Here is a 16,676-nt window from a genome sequence, read left to right as displayed (position 1 = left end):
GCGGACGGATCTTCTTTCTCCACAACTGAATATATATTCTTCTTTTTCAATATAAAGGTCTCGCAGGTATAAAACATTTTTTATCTTTGCTGGTGGCGCGCGGCGACCAAATCAAACGCCCGAAAATTTAATTTGCGCGCGCGAGGAGAGCAAATAAAAATAAAAACGACCGATGCTGCACCAAGGTGGGATTTTATTTTATTATACACGTCGAGCAAGAGTTATTGAGAGTGATAACACGCGGCCGCCGTTTCCCTCTCTAGCATACTCTGTGTGCGCTCCTGCCCATGTAAATATACACTATATGGGCGGCGCACGCTCTGTGGGACTCGCAAAAATAAAGTGGTCCCGGGCGCAAATTTAATTAAGAGCGGAAAAATTCGCTCCGCTGCGAGCGAGTTGAGCCGCCAAATTTTTATCTCGGCCGTCCCGTGGCACTGAACATTGTAGATTTAGTTTCTTTTTTTATGTAAATATTCAATCTGAAATCTATAGGATGGTAAATGTAGTGGAATTTTTGTGAATTTTAATGGCTCTCAAATGTCGGGCAAATAATTTTTTTATTCAAAATTTTTTTATAAAAAGGGCCATAACTATACGGATCATTAACTTTCAACTGGAATTTATAATATTCCATCCAAGTTGAATTTATACTTTACTCAAGCCAAGACTTATCTATCGGCTCGTGCCCTTTTTTTGAGCTTGCAGTAGGCGAGCTTGAATTTTTGTGGGTGTTATTTTATAATTGCATGAAGATATATTTCATATTGCAAATTATATTTAATTATTATAAATCTTCAAAATGCAGAACTCTCAAAAGAGTAAAAACTGTCTATGTTGAATCAAAAACTTGCTTTAATATTTATTTTAATATTACATTTCATAGGAATAATTTTTTTATAATATTTTGATCAGCTTGAAAGGCTGTCAAATATTTAAAATCTAATATTTACATTTTTAATACTTTTAGAGTCCGTTTACATTTATTTTGTATAATTTTGTACGAAAAATATTTCACACGCTTTTAGTTTTTAATGTTTTTTTTCCTTTTATCTACTTATTGCTGGCCTTGCAAAAGGAATGCTGAATTCGGCCATTGTTAGTGAGAACGCTGCTGGTATGTGCTTCTCAAAACGCAGGGAGGGAATGAGGGCCATTTCTTCAACGCCGTGCACATGAAAGTTGTTCATTTATGTCTGGTGGTCTGGTGTGGTCTCGAGTGTCGGATGCCACATTAATTTGGAATCGTCCGACGCGTGAATTTGTCTAATCAAGGTCCTATAACGAGGTCGCGCAACGTATTGATGAGCCTCGTTTGTCAACTGCCTTCTATCTACGTCGGCGAATCTTTTAAAATTAAGCACGCTTTTTATCGATGCCGTATATTTCAACCGTAAAATCTAAAATACCCTCTTCTCTTGCTCTCCGCCATATGCATTACATGTGTTAAATCCATACAGCTAAAAACAAGGCACTTTCATGACAAAGAACGCGCGAAGAGGGAGCTTTTAGGCGCAAGATTTCGGCGATTGTAATAAATCTCTCTGTGCGCGGCTGTTTAAAAAGGGTGCAGCTCGAATGGAGGGTGCGAAATTTTCACTCAGCCGCGCCCGTTGCTGCGAAAATACCCGAGCAATTAATTTTAAAAGGCGGTCCAGACGAGGCAGTTTAACGTTTGCGGCTGGAAAAAAGTGCAGCTCAAGCGGAAAAGTTGTAAAAGAGGATCATTTTGTCAGACGTGAAGTGGGATAATTATGTTTTAAATTAGTTACAAAGAGTGAAAAGTGACATTGAAATGGAGGAAAAATGTCATAAAAATGTGTTGAGTTGAAAATTTTCCGCTTGGAAAGATAAGCTGAGTAACGAGTTTTTGAAAAAGTTATTTCAAATGTAGGCTTTTTGGTAAAGTGAGATAGAAAAAGTTTGTATGCAGAGAGAGGTGTCGGAAATGAAAGAGTTATCAAAGGGGTTCACGCAATCTTCCGAAAAGCCAGCAATTATAAAACGCTTTGAGAGAACTTATGATGAAAGATACTCGCAGGTGGAAGCGATTTTCCAAGTCGGCACCTCACACGGTGAAAACTCATCAGCGGCCACACGTCCGATTGTTATAAATATATTTTCTCACGTGGTGTTCAACCGAGCATGGCTGCTGCGGCCGAAGCAATCAACGTGCCGCGCGTAATGCAACCCCTTTTGATTGCATAGAGTGGAAAGTGAGAAACGCAATGAATTTGTTCCCACAAAAACCAGGGAGCTTGATTCGATTCGCGCCCTACCTGTTCATTGTGTCACTGCCCTGCAGGTGCATATTCTGAGGAAAATCAACCGCCGCAACCGTAATAATAAAGCACAACCCAAAAGTAACAGAAAAAATGGTCCGATTTTAAAATTGCTGCTGGGAATCAAGCCGAAACGAACTCTATGAGAAATGCGGCTCCTCTGTTTCTCGTCTTTGATATGAAAATTTTTTATGCTTCTGAATCAAGACCGCAAAAGACGAAGTGCTGTGGAGTAAACGCGAGACAAATTGCTTTTCGGCCACCTACAAGATGAATGCCTGCGCACGCTGGCCACCTGAATTCTCATTTCAGCCGTTACATTATTTCCCAGGCTTTCAATCTAATCAACCAGAGTATGTGCGGTTGATTTAATATCATGCACACAAATCTTGCCAATTTTGATTTATTTTAAAATTAAATCTTTTACAGCATTAAAAAATAAAATTATATTTTAATTAAGAAATAAAATGTTTTCACATTGTTACATGTTTTCAAAGGATTATTTTTTAATGCCTTATTGCCTAATATTTTTAACCTATTTTAAAAATAATTAATCTTCTTTCAAACAAACTTAATTTTACTAGAGGGGAAACTGATACTTTTGAAGGCTTTTTATTCACATTAAAAAGCACAAACTTGCAAACATGTCTATAGACAAATGAAATTAGATTACATTTTGTTCTACAGTGCAACTGCGGCTAATAGCGTTCCAGTGTCAAATTTTTTGCGCGCCTTCCTTCTTGATTTATACACGCGCCGGCAGCGGCCATTAGCATATGTTCGGCAGTGCAAAAAACACCGGGGGTTGCAGAAAAATAATTACCAGCTCACGGGACGAAGGCGAGAGGAGCAATAAATTTTGCACCTTGTCTTGTAGCTGGTGATACTGTGTGCACGATTGGGCGACGAAAATGAATTATTGGCACGGTTGTTTCTGCGTGTGTGGCTTCTCTGAATGCTGCTGCCGCGTATCAAGAGGGCCTAGTGTAATTATAAAATTATTAGAAGCTGCGAGAGCTGAGGAGCAGGAATTAGAGATACATTTTAAAGAGCTCATATGGAAAGCCAGGTGTCCAATATACCCATTTAAATGAAATAAAATACAGGCGTAGAATTATAAATATTTTTTCAGCAAAACATTTTTTAAAAATTGAATTTTTTTAATTCTAATAAATTTGCCTAGAAAATAATATTTTATACTTCCTTTGACTGCTACATTTTATTTTAACATAATTTCAGCATAAAAACCAAACGCAGTAGCAAGATATTCAAAGATTATGAAATCCATTAACGCAGTGAATGGTTTCTTCTATTGGAATAATTTTTATACAAATGCACGCAAATACAGTGACAATGTAATCGCATTAACAAGAACGCACTTATGCCGGACTCGTCTCTCAGAATAAAATGTGTGATCACCGCACTGCGCCAGCCATTGTCTGTTCTGTTGGGAGATCTCATTATCTCGATTCACTCTACTATGCATGTTTAAGCAGCTAAGCCATTAGTGGATTTCCAGTGGCGGAATAATAAGAAAATCTAAATAAATCTTTATTGTATTTTAGCGAAACATTCTCCCAAATGGTTTTTCAACCATTCAAAATCAAGTTGAAAAAGAGTGATGAAAAATTCTGAATTGAATTATATTGAAACAAAAATTTTTGTGGTTTCCAACATCAAATTAAGTTGATCAGCGTTTGGTAGGAAAATTCCAATTAGGTTCGGATACAGAACCGTGAAAGGCCGTGACTAATATGTTAGAACTCGCCGCTGCAGGTGGATTATGTCATAAATTGTGCCGAAAACAATAATTTAATCTGATTTAAAAATACTGGTCCGCTCACGGAATTCAATTTAACCGTCAGTTTTACGAAACCTCGAATTATTCAAAATTAGCCATGGTTAAACGGCATTGTATAATTGTTGCTCTTTTCAAGATTTCCGTTTTATAAACCGTGCAGAATTCAAGTGGAGTTTCGCTGTCAAGCTCGGCTGCTTTCAAAAGTGACACTATAGCAAATCCTTTTGCTTTGTGTCAGAGTGAACGCTTTTATCCGCTGCTGTCTGCGAATCAAAAAACGATAATCTGTTGGCTCTGCACAAGCAAACAAATTGCATGTATACGTGCTAACTACTTTTACATGTTCCGCAGAAAAAGAAGAGTCGTCAGTCTTATCTGATGTGTGGATCGCACGAGCGGAATTAACTCTTCTTTCTTTGGCCGTCGTTGCTGTCTGGTGATTGATAACGACATGAGCAGCGAAAATGCGTCCAGACTCCCGCAGACAAGAAACACAAAGAAAAAGAAATTTTCTTGTCGCGCATTCAAGTGGCCAGCGGCTCTTTATGATTGATTTGATTGATCGTCAAAATAAATGAGCTCCTGGAGAGAATTCCAAACACAATGGAAGAAAGCGAAATATAATTGAAAAATTGGTCCAGCTCGAATTTGATACCAGATCATGAGTCAATCAAACAAAAGCTCATCTTTCCCGCTGCTTTTGCAATTTGCGCCTCGATCCCTTCTCATACAATTGCACATTTTCTTTTTCCTCATCACAAGGTGCCAATCCGATAAGGGTAATTGGATGACATTATTTAGAAATAATTGTGTCTGGCATCTCCAATCTGAGCGCTATGAAATCGAGAACCAATATATTGTGTAGGCTGGCAAAATATCGAGCGCGTGCGTTCTTTGATAATTCACTCGGGGCGAGCGGTCGCGCTATTTGTCATAAATATCATTTGTTGTCCCGAAACATGGAGCATTATAAATTCGAGCACCTCGTTTCGCGTCGTCAGCTGCCGGGGCGTGGATTTTGACATGGTGTGATGCTAAAAGCGACGAGGCGAGTTTGCATAAACAGCGAGAGCCAGCCACGCGCACTCCCTCGTCACGTTTGAAGTTTTGCGAACATGCTTTTGGACAGGCTGGAAATCCACTTGGAACTGTTTAATTCTACACCATGATGTGGCAACCAGTGGCAACTATGTATCAGACTATAGGAGATATTATATAAGCTATTGAGCATGTCTGCGTATTTTACGTTACTTCTGGCAGTTTGCAAGATTGTTACTCAATGAATAAAGACTTATTTGATCTTTTGAGATACAAGTTTCCAAAATTAAATGCCTCATAGTACCATAATGCTTGTGTGAAAATGTATATTTTTAAATATGTATAGGGATCACTTCGTTGGAAGGTATTATGTGACCAACACAAGAAAATAATTATCAATTATTTTCTCACATAAAAAAAGTCAGTTATAATATAGCCCTCAAAAACGAAAAATAAAAATTGATAACCTCCATATTGAATTCGTATATGAATTATGGAAGCGTTTTGATACAATCAATAAAGTCACACTTTGCCACTAATTAAGTTTATTTAAACACTTAAAACATTAGCGTAACAACATTATTTATTTTTGTTTAAATTAATAGATAATTATAAATAATTATAAACTTCAGTGGCCCCAGGTGGCCCCTATAGGAATGTTTTAAAACTTAGCAAATAAATAGTGTTCTTAGAACACAGAAATTACATCAATTTTTATTGTTTTTAATGTCTCATTAAAACAACTTAAAAAATCCAGCACAGCATTCCAATGAACAAAATAATTTTTTTTTATTATTTAAATTATGATTGAATTTTGATTTCTTTTTTAATGAAATGCGTTTAATGGCAATATTTGATGATTTGAGAACTTGTTTAAAAAAATTGTAATTTGAAAATTTAGTATCCTTAATTAAAATTTTTCAAATACATTATTCTTTAATTTTTATTTATAATAAAGTTTAAAAACTTGCTTGGTACATACAAGTATTCATTCTAATTTTCTGTTAATCTGTTTCGAGTTCTGTAAAATTTTTATTAGCAAAGCCTAAAATAAACAAACAATACACAATGTATATCTTGTTATTCATGAATCAAGCTGTCATACCTCATTTCACTGAGTAATTATTCGCGCAATTAATTGTACCGTTAATAGCGAGAGATTAGGTTTTGCTGAAGCGCAAGACGGCGCCCGAAATCTCCAACTCGCAGCTGTACAGACACGCGGCGAGAGAACAAGAAGTTCAGAGCAACCCCAGCAACCCTCACATCGCCAAATCGCTTTTGTTGTCTTTGCGATCGCACACGCGAGAAAGGGTAATCCTCGCTGCAACCCCAGAGGCCCGTATGCTCTATAGAACACACACACCAACAAGAGAAGCTGCTGTTTATTGTTTGTTCTCGAGTTTGCCAAATTGTGCGACTGTTGTTGCCGCCCCGGGATGATTAATTCGCGCGGCGAGAGAGGTGAGCAAAAACAATCGTGTTGTTCGCAACGATCGATCGACGTGGAAAACACATAAATTCGCGGCCGCAAAAATTGAAGAAGAAAAAGTACTGACCGTCATGAGTGGCCGCCGAATCCGCAGGCACTCTTCACGCAAAGCTCCTTCTCGAATTTCCCTCCGGCGGGCAGGTGAATAATTCAATACGTCCTGCTGGGACTGAAACAGAAAAACGAGACTTTTCATGCGAAAGATAAAAACGAGCATGGGAAAAATGTCGCTGTGAAAAAGGATATCGCCACGACAGTCCAGATAGAAAAAATATATATAAATCACTGGTTGCTGCGCGAACGAAATAGAAAACTCAAAACCAGTGGCAGTTTCGCCTCCACGCTTTCCGACTTTGTAAATTTGATACATTTGCGTTTATTTTTTAGCTTTGTGAGTCACGAAGTGGGCTTGTTTTTTTGTTTGTAAAAATTAGCAGCCATTAATAACGCAGAAACTAATTAAGCAGCTTGTTGACTACGGTGAAAAATCGACTCATTGAAATACCCTCAAGCCCTAGCAAAAAGTAATAAGTGGTGGACGTGTTGCATTTGCACAAAGCTGATTAAGGTTAATTTGTTATCATTTGGTTCACCGAAAGAAAAAGAGAAACTTCTCCAGAAAAAAATATTAGTTTTAATTTTCAACGCAATGGTCAAGTCAACAGGAAAACTCGCACTTTCTGACCCAAAGAGGAAAGTTTGAATGCAAGTTCAACACGGACAAGAGCAAATAGCAGAGAAGGGCGAGGATTTTATTCCCTCTGGAGCGCTGCATAAATAATTCCGTCTTTTCATCTTTCTCCGTTTGAATAAGAGACGCTCTCTGGCGTTCGTCTGGGCAGAAAAAAATAATTTTGGGTTCTGGTTAGAGCTACAATAAAGAAGAAGTGGTCGGTCTTCTTTGCATTATTAAAACGATTTGCATGCATACACGGTCGCAGGCACCTCGTGAATTCTCGCCACTGGCGAAATCTTCCGCAAAACCATTTTTGCAAGAGAGAGAAATTTCATTTTCGCAACTTGTAAGGAGCGCGCGCGTGATAAATTTTAATTCGCTTTGTCTAATTTTGCCGGCGGAAAATGGGTTCAAGTTGCTACGCTGGCTGGTAAGAGAGATGAATTGTTCTTGGTGCAAAGTTGGACGGGAAAATACTAACAGAGCTGCTCAGGATGCGCGACACACAGAAAGCGCGCCCAATTTAGCGGCAAGCTTGATTTGCATGAGAAAAGCAGCTCTTTTGAATAGCAGTTTGATTAATCTTCTTTGTACAGAAAAGAATTATTCAACGCGCTGGAAAAAGTATGTAGAGTAACCGACCTCGAAACGGAAAGTTGCTTAAAACAGGGCTGAAGCAAAGAGTCGGTTGATTTTTTATCAATATGATCAATTTTATTTTATTATTGATTTAAATAAAAATATTACTGCAATGGTTTTCAGTTTTTTTATTTTCATTTTTTTTTAAACATAACAGATTTTGAATTGTTTCAAAGTAAAATTTTAATAATTTTTTGAAAATTTAATTTTTCAAATTTCATGATAAAAAAAATATTTTCAATATTACTTAACTTAAAAAAATTAAAACTTGATTTAATCAAATGACCTAATTTAAAAATCGCACCCTTGTTACTTTACATTAATACATGACTCTTAAAATTTTTTTACAAAAAATAATAGGTAAGCTTAATGTGCTTAAAAAGATGTCTCACTGTGGATTTGCTTACCAAACCCATTATTTTTGCTCCCAGGCAAGTTCTCGCCAACAAAAGTTTTTGCGTTTGATGGGTCGGCAGGTGGCCACAGTGAGGTCGGAGGTCAACGCAGAGCCGCCTTCTCTCGTCCACGCGCAATATTCTCGGCCGTAATTGGAACGCTTTTTGATTCGCGACGCGTCACACAGAAGATAAATATTTATCCCATGGAGCGTCTGCGGAATTGCGGCTGACGAGATTACGTTTGATATTTCACGGCCGCTGCGTTTATTTGATGGTGGAGAAAGAGAGAAAAAAGCAAGAGACAATTTCTCTGTCCATTTATGGAGAACCGAGTCCATTGTGCGGTCATGACTGACCAAAGCTTAAAACGTTTTCCAGCTGTTAATATGATTGCAGTGAAAAGAAATGTTTGTTTAATATACAGTTAACAATTCGATGACATATGCTAAGTGAAGGCAAATTACATATAACAATATGATTTACGTATGATTAAGATAAAATCAAGAGTAATAGTCCACAAAAAATGTGTGAATATATTTTCAATAAAAATAACTATATGATTAAAATTTTGATTTAAAATATCCATCTATTTGATAAATTTTTTTCATTATATTAAATAAATTTTTTTTATCACGCATGATGTATAGAAATTCATTTAAATTATTATCATGACGCAAATAATATTTATTAATCTACATTTATTATAAATTGCCTCTATTAATTTTTTGCTAGGGAAGAAGAATTAATATTGTTGTGGCTAAATATAAATACCATCTCCAATGTTTCAAAAGTGCGTTTATTTTATGAGTTAATTCGTTTTCTGCAAATTGATCAGGAAATAAAATAAACTTTTGCCACTTTTTCATTTTTTTTTTTACCGAAAATGCTGAGCAATGGCAACACAGAAAAAATTCCGTATCCTAAGCCTCAGGTTTTGTGCAACGATGAGATCAGGATGAGACGTTCTTGGCTGTTACGGCTTTTGCCCATTGAAATTGCGAATTTCTGCTGACAGTCCACGTCTTATTGTGGGCCAAAACGAGGCGCTCTAGCGTTTTATTCTTATCAGTCGAAAATCTCGCTTGTTCCCACAGGAAAGCCGAAATTGCCAAATGCAGCAGAATGTTCAGACCTGAAAATAAAGCTCGGGCATTGCAATCACGCACAGTGAAACATAATCGCCTGACCTCAAAAGTTTATATGCAAGCAAGGGGATTATGTTTTTTGTAATTATTATGATTGCCGCGGCTTCTTGATTCGCTACTCTCGAAGGAAATATAAATTCGTCCATGCTCATCATCATCAGAGTTGATGCGTCTGCTCACACTCGACATGCTTATTAAAATTATGTTTTTTGTCCCGCGTGAGTTTGCATTTTTTGCGTTTTGTGTATGTGTTGCCAACATCAAAAGCACAATGCGCACACCGCTCCATTGCAAGTCATTAGCGGAAGAAATAATGCGAATAATTAAACCTTCTTAACTGCATCTGACGTGTGGGCATTTTTTTCACCATATTTTGTAGTTCTTGACGGAAAAAAATCTAAAGTAAACAAAAAGTTTTGCACTTTGTTACAGCCACTTTTGCGTTCATTCTGCAAAGCTCCATTTTATCCCCGCACCGTCAAGTTTTTACAACGCATTTAAACGTCTCTCTTTTTTTATGCAGCAGCAATTCTGTTGCTTTATATCAAGCCATGAATTTCGAAATGGCCGAGATCAGCAACTTTGATGAGAGGTTTTGTCTTTAAAAAAAGCGGCGTTATGAATATTCGCGTTTTTAGTTGGCAGCTCTTCTAAATTTACATTGCAAAATATATCTCTCGTCTGCGGCGGAAACGTCGGATGGACAGAAACATTAATTTTTGTAGGAGAGGAAGAGGGCGTCTCGTTTATCAATCACAGAAAGAGCAATTTGGGCTCTTCAGCTTTTTTCTAAGCCATTCTTTCATTCATTTTATTTTTGGTATAATATTTTGTTGTCTATTCCAAACAATTTTAAAATTGAGCTGGAAAAAACAGCCCTTGTTGCGAAACTGATTCGGACTAACAAAATATATGTATACGAGTCATAAGTTAAAAGTAAAAAAAAAAAATCAAATCCGTCTCTTTTCAAGTAGCCGCAATTTGTTTTCAGAGTTATTTCAAATATAATTTCGCTTCATAAGCAGTCAGCACTTCTTTTTGCCTCTAATTCACAAAAGTGACAACAACTCATTTTATAAAATCTTTAATAAAAAAACGTGATTATATACTTTTGAAGTTAAAAATGTCCCTTGATGGAAAAAGACGACCTTATAGTCATCCTGACAAGCAGGAAATAAGAAGTGAATTAATAACAATAATAATAACACACAAACTCAGCACTTGAGTTGTGTGTGCTTGGACGAAATAACTATGAGGTCGTGACGGTGGAAATAATAATTCCCAACGCCACTCGCTCTTTTGTCCCTAAAAAACCTGTCCCTCTTCTGAAATGCACGCGGTCGGGCAGTATTAATTTGTGCTGATTCATACCGGGAGAAATTTTTGTCATTTGTTTGTTTTCCTCTCTTTCAAACAGCCGCGCGGATTATAGAGTCAGGATGTTTTTGTTGTTAGAGATCTCCTGCAGGAAAAATGGAAAAAAGCCTCGGTCGATAAATATATGTATATGGTGGTGCGCTGCATTTTAAAGGGTTTACTCACGTAGATAGCGTGACGTAACATACAACTTTTTGCTCTTTCTCGGCGCGAAATGTGGAGCATGTGCGGCGATGGAGTTTAATAGTTCCGAGAGAGAAGTTTATGTGAAAAGATATTCCTCTTCCAAAATAAACGCGCCACTTTGCCAAAACGCGCGCTTCTCTCATTTCTTGAATTGAAGAAAGGATTATAAATGCAAATTTGAAATTACGAGACGAGGAAATTTGACTTGTAGTGTTTTCTCCAAATACAGGATTTGCATTTATCTTTCGCAACAACTTTAATTTTCTCTTCAAGCGCGGTAACCAAACACGTCTCGCTGGTTCTGACTTTCCGCTCTGGGTGATGAGCTCGAAAAGTTTGGCACTAGTTTGAAAACCGTCCCTTTCGTGATTGCTTCCGAAAAGTCACTTCTGACAGCACAACTTTCCTCTCAGCTTCAACTTCATATTTAATTCAAACTTATTTTTTCTACAGCAAAACGCTGCAACACTCTTAAAATAAATAAATAATTAAAAACAAAATTACTTTAAAAATTTTACCAAAAAAAAATGTTAATTTTACATCTTGGCGTGGAGAAATTTATTCACGTCTTCGCTAATTAAATTTTAAGATTCATTTCTGTTCTTTTACTAGCGAGCTTAAAGTAGAAGTTTAATTAAAAACTCAATTCAGAGTATTACTCATAAGACACATCCGGTCACTCTGGTCACAAATAGCTCCAGAGGATTTTTTTCTGCGCAAGAATTTTTGTCAACTTATTTTTCCGGCGCCAATTTATGGCCCTGCGCCAAATTGCGAGGGCGAGAAATTGCGACGGCGTGTGTTTTGCGAGCACCCCATTCCGTTCCGTACACTGACGGCATCGTCTCAAATTGTCCGCCCCAGTAATCGGCATCCTGCAACAAATTGATAGAGCGCGACCGGATTAGCTCAGCGTCGTCCATTTCATTAAGTAGCAGTGCCTTGGCTTATCGCTTCCATACACGGACGCCCCCGCAATCAGCGCCGATTTCAGAATTAATTATTTATATATCGATCCAAAGAGATTCAATTTCCAAATCTCGTCCTAGTGGATTTTCCGACTTATTCAAAGGATGTTTACTCTCAGCAGAAGGTCCTCGGGTGACTGAGCATTCCTTGACTTGGGCTCCCAAAACCCCCTCCCACTTAATCCATTTCTCTGGAAGGAGCAGCGACGCAGAAAAAGAAAAAGGTGCTCCCCAGCATTTCCGACTCATCCATTTTGCTTCTTCATGCAATCGCGTTTTCCCAAACTTCTCTTCCTTTCCACGCTTATTAAATTTGCCTCTCTCTATACTCCGGCATGGTAAAAGTTTTTCGCAAGGTTTTCATTATTAAAAATTAATTTTACAAAGTGTCGGACTGGAGTGTCTCGTTGAAGTCGTTGTGCCGGAAAATATGACGTGGGCGAAGTGTTTTCGGCCACAAGGCGCGTCATGCCAGATTAAAAATGATTTGTACTGAAACTTTTTTACTCGGTAAAAGCAAAAAGTAGCTTTGGGACGCAGGAGGATCGCGATGCTTATCTGATATTCATGCGGCGCGGATGCAGGAGCTAATATTTCAAATTTGGAAAAGAGCCACTGGTGCGCGCCAAATTAAATATTCACGAGCAAAACCTTTTTAGAGGAAACGGTCGGCTCTCAAAAAGAGTATCAACGGAATCGGGATGGATGAGGCAGGCCAATATAAGAAATAAGTTTTTGCAGAAAAGTATACAGAGCAGGTGATTAAGGATTCTATTTGACTCTGCCAGAAGGTCATTTCTAGTCGGACGCCCTTTCTGATGCATAAACAGATTATTTTCAAAGCTTTGTTGGGTTGTTATGAAAAGCGTCCAGAGTCTGATTCAATTATTCATCTCGTGTCCATGCGAGTCTACATTTACGCTCTAATTTTGTTTGCACCTAACTTGGGTGAGTTTATTCGGTTTTTGTTCTCGCCCAGCGTGGCGTCCAGCCGGATAAATTAGATGAGTTTCTGCTTCGTCTGGCTTGTTAGTCTGCAGGGCTTATTTTAATATGTTTTTATAATCTAGTTGTTTGCAACAAGGTGTATAAAATTTATAATGAACCTTCACTTAAAGTAAAAATAATTTCAATATTATTTTTCAAAGGAAGTTTTAGCACATTCTTTATTATTCTTGATTTTTTTTTTTAATATTTGAAGGGTCTGGAAAAAATATCATTATACTTGAGGTTCTAGAAGATCTCATGAGCTCTAATTAAGTTTTTATCAATTTTTGTGCATTTAAAATGCAGAAATTGCTTCTTTTTTGAAAACTTTGAAATTTTAATAACTCGTACAATTTATGTTAATGTATTTTCTCACTCTTTGAAAACCGTTACGGAAAGTTTACCCGGTATTGTAAACAATTTCTTATCATAAAAAAGATAGTAAGTTAAAAAAATTACTTTTTTGTCTTTTTTTTGCTATTTTTTTTTTTTAATTAAAATATGTGTGACGGGATGCCAAACTCTTGAAAAGATTATTGAAACGCAACACGACGTTAATTGAATCACAAAGAAAAATTTCTCTACACGGGAAAAAAAAGTAAAAACTTAACGAGAACCTGCAAGAGTTTTCTGCGAACATTTTGTTTAACTTTGATAAAGTCGCAACTTCGGGCGGTAATTAGTTCTGCGAGGAAGACGCAGTGTCGCCGCAGCTTTATTGCCACTCAGCCGAAAAGTGTCTTTGGCGCTCTGCACACTCTCTCCAGGCACTTTATGGCCAGCAAACTACAGCGCAAATAATAACGTCATCCTTGCGCGACTCAAAAAGCCACAGGATTTACTCAAAGTTTCGCTCACCACACTTCAAGACTTGCCTGTCTCTTCTTTTGATAAACAGCGAGACAAATGTATAAACAATAAGAGAAATCAATCAACCCGCAAGAGTGACACTTTGATCAATATCAAATTTCTCTCTTGAAATTAACTCTGGTGGTGTCGCTGAAAATGTCGACCGGCGCCAACTTCTTATCTGCGATTCATGCCCCACTGCCTCGCTCCTAATTTTTCATCCCCTCGCGAACTTAAGCGCCAAAAAAGCAACTTTGGCTTTCATTCGGAGTAGAATAATTGCATTGCGAAGAGAAGTCTACTGTGTGGTAAATTGCCGAGAAAGTAATTTTGCCGCGTGACACTTGCGCTAATTTTTCTTTGCGGCTTTGTTGGTCGGTTAATTACTTTCGAGTGACACATTGTTGACGGAGAACCACGTGAGTCGTCAGCATGAATTTCACGTTCGACCGCAAATTGTCAAAGTCGAAGACTGACTTTGTCAGTCAGATCACTTAGGCTGTTCCTTCAGAAGTAATTGGGTGTCCATGTAAGAGGTTGAGAAGTGAACCAGATGAATTACTAGCTTTGTTCAGAAAGATACTGGTTTACCAATTTCTTTATCATTAAGGGTTTCTACATTTGCACTTAAAACGCGAAGGCAATATGTATATGTTGGTATATTTTCATCTTACTGGCCTAACCTTTTGTACAAAATCATGCTCACCATCAAGAAAATAAAACAACGTTATACAAAAGTAGCATAATTATACATACGAACTCCACAGTATAATTTCTAGGAAAAGATATTCATTAATTACAAATTATATGATATTTTACTTTTGAATATATATGATAAATTTACTATAATCTGTAAGCTTAAAAAATATTAGTTTTATAGAAATTCAAGAGTTATTAAAACCATTAATAAAATTAAATTCAAATAAATATTATATTATTGTTATCAATAAATAAAATTAAAATATTATGCAAATTCAAAAATTTAATTAAAGAAATATATTTAAAAATTTAAAAACTATTAAAAAGAAAAATATAATAATATTACATAGTTCAACTATTGCAGAAAGCGGCAGAAAGGTATGCATATTTTTCAAGAGCTCCTATGCCCAATTCTTTATTATTTACATGTAATATTAAATTACCACAAATCTGTCAAATCTGATAAATTTTGGCTCCGCCCCTTCAATTGATTTTGCAAATACTAATTAAAAACAAGTTCCTTTTCAACCCGGTCATATTTTTATGAATTATAATATTTCATTTCTGCTGTAGAACCTTAAACATTATAAATTTTAATTAATTTCATTACGCGTTTTGATTGTTAAAACGGACAGCTATTCCTGACGGTTCCCTAAAAAAAGGCTATAAGAGTTTAGTGAAGCACGTTGTTTAAAATTTCATTCATTTTTAGAAAAAAGCGGATAAAAGGAAATTGGCAGACAGAAACTTTGCCTCGCGTAAAAGGCCCTGTAATAAAAAATCTGTATGCTCCATAAAGGCTCGTGTACATTTATTTTGGCATTGCTCTGCGTGTTTGTCCGCGTTTGGCTCGCGCGCGTAAAACAAGATGATAATAAGGACATGTTTATGCCGGTTCCGCAGATTTTATTATTATCGTCGCTTGTTCTCAGGCGTATATGCACTTCATTGTATTGCTTGCGATCGCGTTGTTGCCCAGACACGACAACAAGTTGAGATGGTCATTTTATTTGCTCGTAAATTTAAACTAGCTTCAGGTGCTGAAATTTGGAGCAACTTTTCAGCAAAATATCTCGAGACCTCCCAATATAGCAGAGGGCATATCAAAATGATAGTCTCCATAGAAGCAAAGTGTCAACACGACAAGTATGAGACGCCAATATTTCTCTCCAGCTCGTTTCCCCAGAGACGCAATTTCCCTCACAGGGTATTGGAAAAAATGCGAAATATTGCAGTGCAAGATCAACACTGGTGCGCGACACTTCTTTTCAAGATCCGCAAGCGTCGATCGCGGAAGGAAAAGGGGAGCAAAGTCGTCCTTTTTAACGTTCACGTCACTATAAGCAAGAGCAAAGGAAGAGGGAGGAAAGTATTGGCATTGGCAAGAGCGTAATCGAGGGAAAAATGTCTTGAGGAAAAACCGGCAGAGTGGAAAATTTAATTTTCCGTGGAATTTTTATTTTGAATTAGCCTTGTAGTAGATGAAAAAACAGTAAAAAAATTTCAAACACAAATAAAATTAGTTATTATAACATAAATAAACCAGGAATTAAAATTTAAAAACGAAAATTTTCTTGGTCTAGTCTTACTATCTAAAAATCATTTAAACGTTGATCCTTTTTAAGGAGAATCAATATTAAAAATTTTCAGTAAGACCAATAGTTGAGGGAAATATTTTGAGGTAAATTTATCCTCCAGAGAAAATTTGTATGTTTTTTTTAATGACTTAAAAAACATTCATTGCTGCTTTCATCAACTTTTTCAACCACACATGAAATATCCCCAGAGAACATATTTCCTTGTTTGGAAAAGTTTCAACCTTGTTATTATTTGTATATAATTCCATTTGGGGCGCTGTCAAATTGAAATCTCCCGCAGTCAGACGGGAAAAACGTGCCTCATCACGAGAGAAAAAGAGACGGAAAACTACACGTCGCCGTCGCCGTCGGCTCGGCTAATAATAACAAGCAAGCGCCGTGGATGCAATTTGGAGGCTCGAGTTTCGCGCAAAAGTCTGCGGCGGCTCCAGAGAGCTGTGTCATTGCCGCAGAACAACAAACCGCAAACGCCACGTACACACACGCGCGATATATTTGCACACTGTTCTCCGTTCTATTCACTTGGTGGGGCCGATTCAAT

General features: G+C 37.1%; 1 protein-coding gene across 4 annotated transcripts in view; it reads right to left on the bottom strand.

The window, feature by feature from the left end:
• The window catches only part of LOC132203041 (ly6/PLAUR domain-containing protein 6-like), a 90,357-nt gene that overhangs the window by 48,197 nt on the left and 25,484 nt on the right, over positions 1 to 16,676 (bottom strand). For all 4 annotated transcript variants that reach the window (XM_059630470.1, XM_059630473.1, XM_059630471.1 and 1 more), the window contains one exon: positions 6,681 to 6,782. The gene's annotated coding sequence lies outside the window, so the exon portion shown is untranslated. The remainder of the gene's footprint in view (positions 1 to 6,680; positions 6,783 to 16,676) is intronic.

This window comes from Neocloeon triangulifer, unplaced genomic scaffold, assembly GCF_031216515.1.
Source record: "Neocloeon triangulifer isolate White Clay Creek 2 clone unplaced genomic scaffold, ASM3121651v1 ptg000017l, whole genome shotgun sequence".
Taxonomy (NCBI): Eukaryota; Metazoa; Arthropoda; class Insecta; order Ephemeroptera; family Baetidae; genus Neocloeon; species Neocloeon triangulifer.
Note: the sequence above shows the minus strand (reverse complement) of the source record. Positions and strands in the feature narration are given on the sequence as shown.